Below are 7500 nucleotides of genomic sequence, written 5' to 3' on the forward strand. Positions count from 1 at the left end.
AACCTATGTCGTACCTTAACCTAACCTATGTCGTACCTTAACCTAACCTATGTCGTACCTTAACCTAACCTATGTCGTACCTTAACCTAACCTATGTCGTACCTTAACCTAACCTATGTCGTACCTTAACCTAACCTATGTCGTACCTTAACCTAACCTATGTCGTACCTTAACCTAACCTATGTCGTACCTTAACCTAACCTATGTCGTACCTTAACCTAACCTATGTCGTACCTTAACCTAACCTATGTCGTACCTTAACCTAACCTATGTCGTACCTTAACCTAACCTATGTCGTACTTTAACCTAACCTATGTCGTACCTTAACCTAACCTATGTCGTACCTTAACCTAACCTATGTCGTACCTTAACCTAACCTATGTCGTACCTTAACCTAACCTATGTCGTACCTTAACCTAACCTATGTCGTACCTTAACCTAACCTATGTCGTACCTTAACCTAACCTATGTCGTACCTTAACCTAACCTATGTCGTACCTTAACCTAACCTATGTCGTACCTTAACCTAACCTATGTCGTACCTTAACCTAACCTATGTCGTACCTTAACCTAACCTATGTCGTACCTTAACCTAACCTATGTCGTACCTTAACCTAACCTATGTCGTACCTTAACCTAACCTATGTCGTACCTTAACCTAACCTGTATTGCGCCTTAACCTAACCTGTATTGCGCCTTAACCTAACCTGTATTGCGCCTTAACGTAACCTGTATTGCGCCTTAACGTAACCTGTATTGCGCCTTAACGTAACCTGTATTGCGCCTTAACGTAACCTGTATTGCGCCTTAACGTAACCTGTATTGCGCCTTAACGTAACCTGTATTGCGCCTTAACGTAACCTGTATTGCGCCTTAACGTAACCTGTATTGCGCCTTAACGTAACCTGTATTGCGCCTTAACGTAACCTGTATTGCGCCTTAACGTAACCTGTATTGCGCCTTAACGTAACCTGTATTGCGCCTTAACGTAACCTGTATTGCGCCTTAACGTAACCTGTATTGCGCCTTAACGTAACCTGTATTGCGCCTTAACGTAACCTGTATTGCGCCTTAACGTAACCTGTATTGCGCCTTAACGTAACCTGTATTGCGCCTTAACGTAACCTGTATTGCGCCTTAACGTAACCTGTATTGCGCCTTAACGTAACCTGCATTGCGCCTTAACGTAACCTGTATTGCGCCTTAACGTAACCTGTATTGCGCCTTAACGTAACCTGTATTGCGCCTTAACGTAACCTGTATTGCGCCTTAACGTAACCTGTATTGCGCCTTAACGTAACCGATATTGCGCCTTAACGTAACCTATATTGCGCCGTAACGTAACCTATATTGCGCCGTAACGTAACCCACATTGCCCCTTAACGTAACCCACATTGCCCCTTAACGTAACCCACATTGCCCCTTAACGTAACCCAACACACGTTGGGCCTTAACCCAACACACGTTGGGCCTTAACCCAACACACGTTGGGCCTTAACCCAACACACGTTGGGCCTTAACCCAACACACGTTGGGCCTTAACCCAACACACGTTGGGCCTTAACCCAACACACGTTGGGCCTTAACCCAACACACGTTGGGCCTTAACCCAACACACGTTGGGCCTTAACCCAACACACGTTGGGCCTTAACCCAACACACGTTGGGCCTTAACCTGCTCTGTAATTGTCATACGACGCGTTAAATTAGTGTAGTGTTGCCTAACTGCAACCCCCGCAATATAGTTTGCTACTCGCACTGCCCGGTCCCCAGTGTATCGCTTCATGTTAAACACCTTGCAGCTATACACTGTAATGTGGATGGCAGCAGGACGTACATGCTCAATGCCCTTTGCAGTTGTTCATTGGCATTTGCAGTTGTTCATTGGCATTCGCATGTGCGAAGCACTTAGCCTACGCTGTGGTACGGCCTGTGTCAACTGTCCGCTGATGTTGTACGTCCAAATCACACACTGTACTGCACATTGGTCCTCATGTACTGAATGATACATCGTGGTACATGTGACCGTACAACGACTGCGCCAACAACGGCGAACCATGCGGTCCAAATGTTGTGCACTCAGCTACGTGTCGTCTCCCTATAAGAGCTGGATTGCAGTGTGGTATGCCCTGGATGGCGATCAGCATGAGCCGTCTGTTGATGTAGTGGCGCGTGTTGTCAGACGTAGTCGTCTCTTCTCACACACCGTGATAGCATGGTGCACTGCGTTCCACATCTGCGACATGCGACAGAGGCCGGTTGACAGTCGTTCGCGCAATGGACATCGCATACGTACGGGGGCCACCTTCCACGTGTTCGCGAAGCGTGCACATGTTGTTGCGTGTATGTGGGCAGACATAGTGTGTCGTGACACCTGACACAGGCATGCAACAATCGTTGAATTTGCAAATGGCGATGGACGCCTACGTTTGCTGGTGACGTTATGCAAATGAACAACTGGTAAACCGTTGTGGTGCGGTTGTTCTCGCTAGAGGTGAATCAGTGATGGCGACGATCGGTTGAGCTACCAACCGGTTGTTCCAGCGATACCCACCATGCCCACGAACGTGAATGGCATCTGGGTGTGAAGCGATACGCGGCGGTGGCTGGGTGGGACCGTCCCCGGCCGGTGAGGGGGGGCCTCCCGGCGTGCTGGCCGCGCGGTGCGTGGGCGCACGCGCTACAGCCGGCTGGTGGGGGCGGCCAGTGGCAGGCGCGCCGGCCGACGGAGGCGGCAGGCGGCGCAGCTGCGCGCCGGCGCACCCTGCACGCGGCGCCGTGCGGCCAAAGTAGGTCCTCGCGGGCCCGGTGCGAAGCGCGGTGGACATCTGCAGTGTGCTGGTCCGATTGAGGACTGTGTGCGCTGAGGATGCGCCGCCGCCCGGCGCTCGGCGCCGCGACGCCGTCTGCTGCTCGGTCGCCTCTGCGGTTCTCGCAGGTGGTTTGTATCGCAGCTGTGCGGACGTGTTGGCGCGTGCGCTGTGCTGGGAGAGTTCGCTTCGGCACCCAAGTGGGGCTTTTGTCCTTCTGTGGCGCTGGCGTTGGAGCTGCCGGTCACCGTAGGTGGCGCGTGTTGTCTCCCGCCGGCAATGCCACGACAGCACGCTCCCGGGCCTCTGTCGGCAGCGGCAAGCTCAGTTGGGAGCACGGGTGGTCGCACCTAAAGCGTCTACTCGCCAAACTCCGGGCGATTGCGCCTCTCTCGAACCCGACCAAGTACTTAGGACGGCGCTGCGCGCCGCCGGGACCTGAGAGGGTTTCGAGGTGTATTGTGCAGGGGAGCTCAGCCTCCTCCTGTTTGCAGAATAATTGAGCGGACGCTTGCGTGTTCGCGCGGGCCCCCGGGACACACTCCCGGGCGGCCGGCTGCTCAGCTCTAGTTGACGCAGCTCCCTGGTTGATCCTGCCAGTAGTCATATGCTTGTCTCAAAGATTAAGCCATGCATGTCTCAGTACAAGCCGCATTAAGGTGAAACCGCGAATGGCTCATTAAATCAGTTATGGTTCCTTAGATCGTACCCACGTTACTTGGATAACTGTGGTAATTCTAGAGCTAATACATGCAAACAGAGTCCCGACCAGAGATGGAAGGGACGCTTTTATTAGATCAAAACCAATCGGTCGGCTCGTCCGGTCCGTTTGCCTTGGTGACTCTGAATAACTTTGGGCTGATCGCACGGTCCTCGTACCGGCGACGCATCTTTCAAATGTCTGCCTTATCAACTGTCGATGGTAGGTTCTGCGCCTACCATGGTTGTAACGGGTAACGGGGAATCAGGGTTCGATTCCGGAGAGGGAGCCTGAGAAACGGCTACCACATCCAAGGAAGGCAGCAGGCGCGCAAATTACCCACTCCCGGCACGGGGAGGTAGTGACGAAAAATAACGATACGGGACTCATCCGAGGCCCCGTAATCGGAATGAGTACACTTTAAATCCTTTAACGAGTATCTATTGGAGGGCAAGTCTGGTGCCAGCAGCCGCGGTAATTCCAGCTCCAATAGCGTATATTAAAGTTGTTGCGGTTAAAAAGCTCGTAGTTGGATTTGTGTCCCACGCTGTTGGTTCACCGCCCGTCGGTGTTTAACTGGCATGTATCGTGGGACGTCCTGCCGGTGGGGCGAGCCGAAGGCGTGCGACGCGCCTCGTGCGTGCTCGTGCGTCCCGAGGCGGACCCCGTTGCAATCCTACCAGGGTGCTCTTGAGTGAGTGTCTCGGTGGGCCGGCACGTTTACTTTGAACAAATTAGAGTGCTTAAAGCAGGCAAGCCCGCCTGAATACTGTGTGCATGGAATAATGGAATAGGACCTCGGTTCTATTTTGTTGGTTTTCGGAACCCGAGGTAATGATTAATAGGGACAGGCGGGGGCATTCGTATTGCGACGTTAGAGGTGAAATTCTTGGATCGTCGCAAGACGAACAGAAGCGAAAGCATTTGCCAAGTATGTTTTCATTAATCAAGAACGAAAGTTAGAGGTTCGAAGGCGATCAGATACCGCCCTAGTTCTAACCATAAACGATGCCAGCCAGCGATCCGCCGCAGTTCCTCCGATGACTCGGCGGGCAGCCTCCGGGAAACCAAAGCTTTTGGGTTCCGGGGGAAGTATGGTTGCAAAGCTGAAACTTAAAGGAATTGACGGAAGGGCACCACCAGGAGTGGAGCCTGCGGCTTAATTTGACTCAACACGGGAAACCTCACCAGGCCCGGACACCGGAAGGATTGACAGATTGATAGCTCTTTCTTGATTCGGTGGGTGGTGGTGCATGGCCGTTCTTAGTTGGTGGAGCGATTTGTCTGGTTAATTCCGATAACGAACGAGACTCTAGCCTGCTAACTAGTCGCGTGACATCCTTCGTGCTGTCAGCGATTACTTTTCTTCTTAGAGGGACAGGCGGCTTCTAGCCGCACGAGATTGAGCAATAACAGGTCTGTGATGCCCTTAGATGTTCTGGGCCGCACGCGCGCTACACTGAAGGAATCAGCGTGTCTTCCTAGGCCGAAAGGTCGGGGTAACCCGCTGAACCTCCTTCGTGCTAGGGATTGGGGCTTGCAATTGTTCCCCATGAACGAGGAATTCCCAGTAAGCGCGAGTCATAAGCTCGCGTTGATTACGTCCCTGCCCTTTGTACACACCGCCCGTCGCTACTACCGATTGAATGATTTAGTGAGGTCTTCGGACTGGTACGCGGCATTGACTCTGTCGTTGCCGATGCTACCGGAAAGATGACCAAACTTGATCATTTAGAGGAAGTAAAAGTCGTAACAAGGTTTCCGTAGGTGAACCTGCGGAAGGATCATTACCGACTAGACTGCATGTCGTTCGATGTGCGTGTCGTGTCGCGCAACACGCTACCTGTACGGCTCGCAGTAGCCGTGCGCCGCGTGCGGAACCACGCGTGCTTCTCAAAACTAACGCCAATGTTGTGTGGTACGAGCGCTGAAGCGCTGGAGCGGCTGGCCTGCGGCACCTGGCGCCTGGCGCCGGTTTTGAATGACTTTCGCCCGACTGCCTGTCCGCTCCGGTGTGGAGCCGTACGACGCCCATCGGCCGTGAGGCCGTTGGACACAGAACGCTTGAACAGGGGCCGCCACACGCCTACGTCCCGCCTATGCAACTGTCTTGAAAGAGACAGTGGAAACTAAGAAAAGATCACCCAGGACGGTGGATCACTCGGCTCGTGGGTCGATGAAGAACGCAGCAAATTGCGCGTCGACATGTGAACTGCAGGACACATGAACATCGACGTTTCGAACGCACATTGCGGTCCATGGATTCCGTTCCCGGGCCACGTCTGGCTGAGGGTCGGCTACGTATACTGAAGCGCGCGGCGTTTGCCCCGCTTCGCAGACCTGGGAGCGTCGCGGCCGCCTGTGGGGCCGGCCGCGCCTCCTGAAACGTGCGATGCGCGCCCGTCGCCTGGCGGTTCGCATACCGGTACTTACTCGGTAGCGTGCACAGCCGGCTGGCGGTGTGGCGTGCGACACCTCGTACAACGACCTCAGAGCAGGCGAGACTACCCGCTGAATTTAAGCATATTACTAAGCGGAGGAAAAGAAACTAACAAGGATTCCCCCAGTAGCGGCGAGCGAACAGGGAAGAGTCCAGCACCGAACCCCGCAGGCTGCCGCCTGTCGTGGCATGTGGTGTTTGGGAGGGTCCACTACCCCGACGCCTCGCGCCGAGCCCAAGTCCAACTTGAATGAGGCCACGGCCCGTAGAGGGTGCCAGGCCCGTAGCGGCCGGTGCGAGCGTCGGCGGGACCTCTCCTTCGAGTCGGGTTGCTTGAGAGTGCAGCTCCAAGTGGGTGGTAAACTCCATCTGAGACTAAATATGACCACGAGACCGATAGCGAACAAGTACCGTGAGGGAAAGTTGAAAAGAACTTTGAAGAGAGAGTTCAAAAGTACGTGAAACCGTTCTGGGGTAAACGTGAGAAGTCCGAAAGGTCGAACGGGTGAGATTCACGCCCATCCGGCCACAGGCCTCCGCCCTCGGCAGATGGGGCCGGCCGCCCGCGCGGAGCAATCCGCGGCGGGGTCGTGTCCGGTTGCCTTTCCACTCGCCGCGGGGTGGGGCCGTTCCGGTGTGCGGTGGGCCGCACTTCTCCCCTAGTAGGACGTCGCGACCCGCTGGGTGCCGGCCTACGGCCCGGGTGCGCAGCCTGTCCTTCCGCGGGCCTCGGTTCGCGTCTGTTGGGCAGAGCCCCGGTGTCCTGGCTGGCTGCCCGGCGGTATATCTGGAGGAGTCGATTCGCCCCTTTGGGCGCTCGGGCTCCCGGCAAGCGCGCGCGGTTCTTCCCGGATGACGGACCTACCTGGCCCGGCCCCGGACCCGCGCCGCTGTTGGCTCGGGATGCTCTCGGGCGGAATAATCGCTCCCGTCAGCGGCGCTTCAGCTTTGGACAATTTCACGACCCGTCTTGAAACACGGACCAAGGAGTCTAACATGTGCGCGAGTCATTGGGCTGTACGAAACCTAAAGGCGTAATGAAAGTGAAGGTCTCGCCTTGCGCGGGCCGAGGGAGGATGGGGCTTCCCCGCCCTTCACGGGGCGGCGGCCTCCGCACTCCCGGGGCGTCTCGTCCTCATTGCGAGGTGAGGCGCACCTAGAGCGTACACGTTGGGACCCGAAAGATGGTGAACTATGCCTGGCCAGGACGAAGTCAGGGGAAACCCTGATGGAGGTCCGTAGCGATTCTGACGTGCAAATCGATCGTCGGAGCTGGGTATAGGGGCGAAAGACTAATCGAACCATCTAGTAGCTGGTTCCCTCCGAAGTTTCCCTCAGGATAGCTGGTGCTCGTACGAGTCTCATCCGGTAAAGCGAATGATTAGAGGCCTTGGGGCCGAAACGACCTCAACCTATTCTCAAACTTTAAATGGGTGAGATCTCCGGCTTGCTTGATATGCTGAAGCCGCGAGCAAACGACTCGGATCGGAGTGCCAAGTGGGCCACTTTTGGTAAGCAGAACTGGCGCTGTGGGATGAACCAAACGCCGA

The 7500-nt window shown here is 55.1% G+C and overlaps 2 non-coding genes and 1 pseudogene across 2 annotated transcripts; all 3 read left to right on the forward strand.

Annotated features, from left to right (window-relative positions):
- The first annotated feature begins 3390 nt into the window (after positions 1–3390).
- Positions 3391–5300, forward strand: LOC124571437. Its single transcript, XR_006971866.1, has one exon. It is a non-coding gene; the product is annotated as a small subunit ribosomal RNA (ribosomal RNA).
- A 351-nt stretch (positions 5301–5651) lies between these two features.
- LOC124571416 lies at positions 5652–5806 on the forward strand. The gene has a single exon (XR_006971847.1). It is a non-coding gene; the product is annotated as a 5.8S ribosomal RNA (ribosomal RNA).
- A 188-nt stretch (positions 5807–5994) lies between these two features.
- The window catches only part of LOC124571389, a 5089-nt pseudogene continuing 3583 nt past the window's right edge, over positions 5995–7500 (forward strand).

The sequence above is a fragment of the Schistocerca americana genome, unplaced genomic scaffold (assembly GCF_021461395.2).
Source record: "Schistocerca americana isolate TAMUIC-IGC-003095 unplaced genomic scaffold, iqSchAmer2.1 HiC_scaffold_170, whole genome shotgun sequence".
NCBI classification, from domain to species: domain Eukaryota; kingdom Metazoa; phylum Arthropoda; class Insecta; order Orthoptera; family Acrididae; genus Schistocerca; species Schistocerca americana.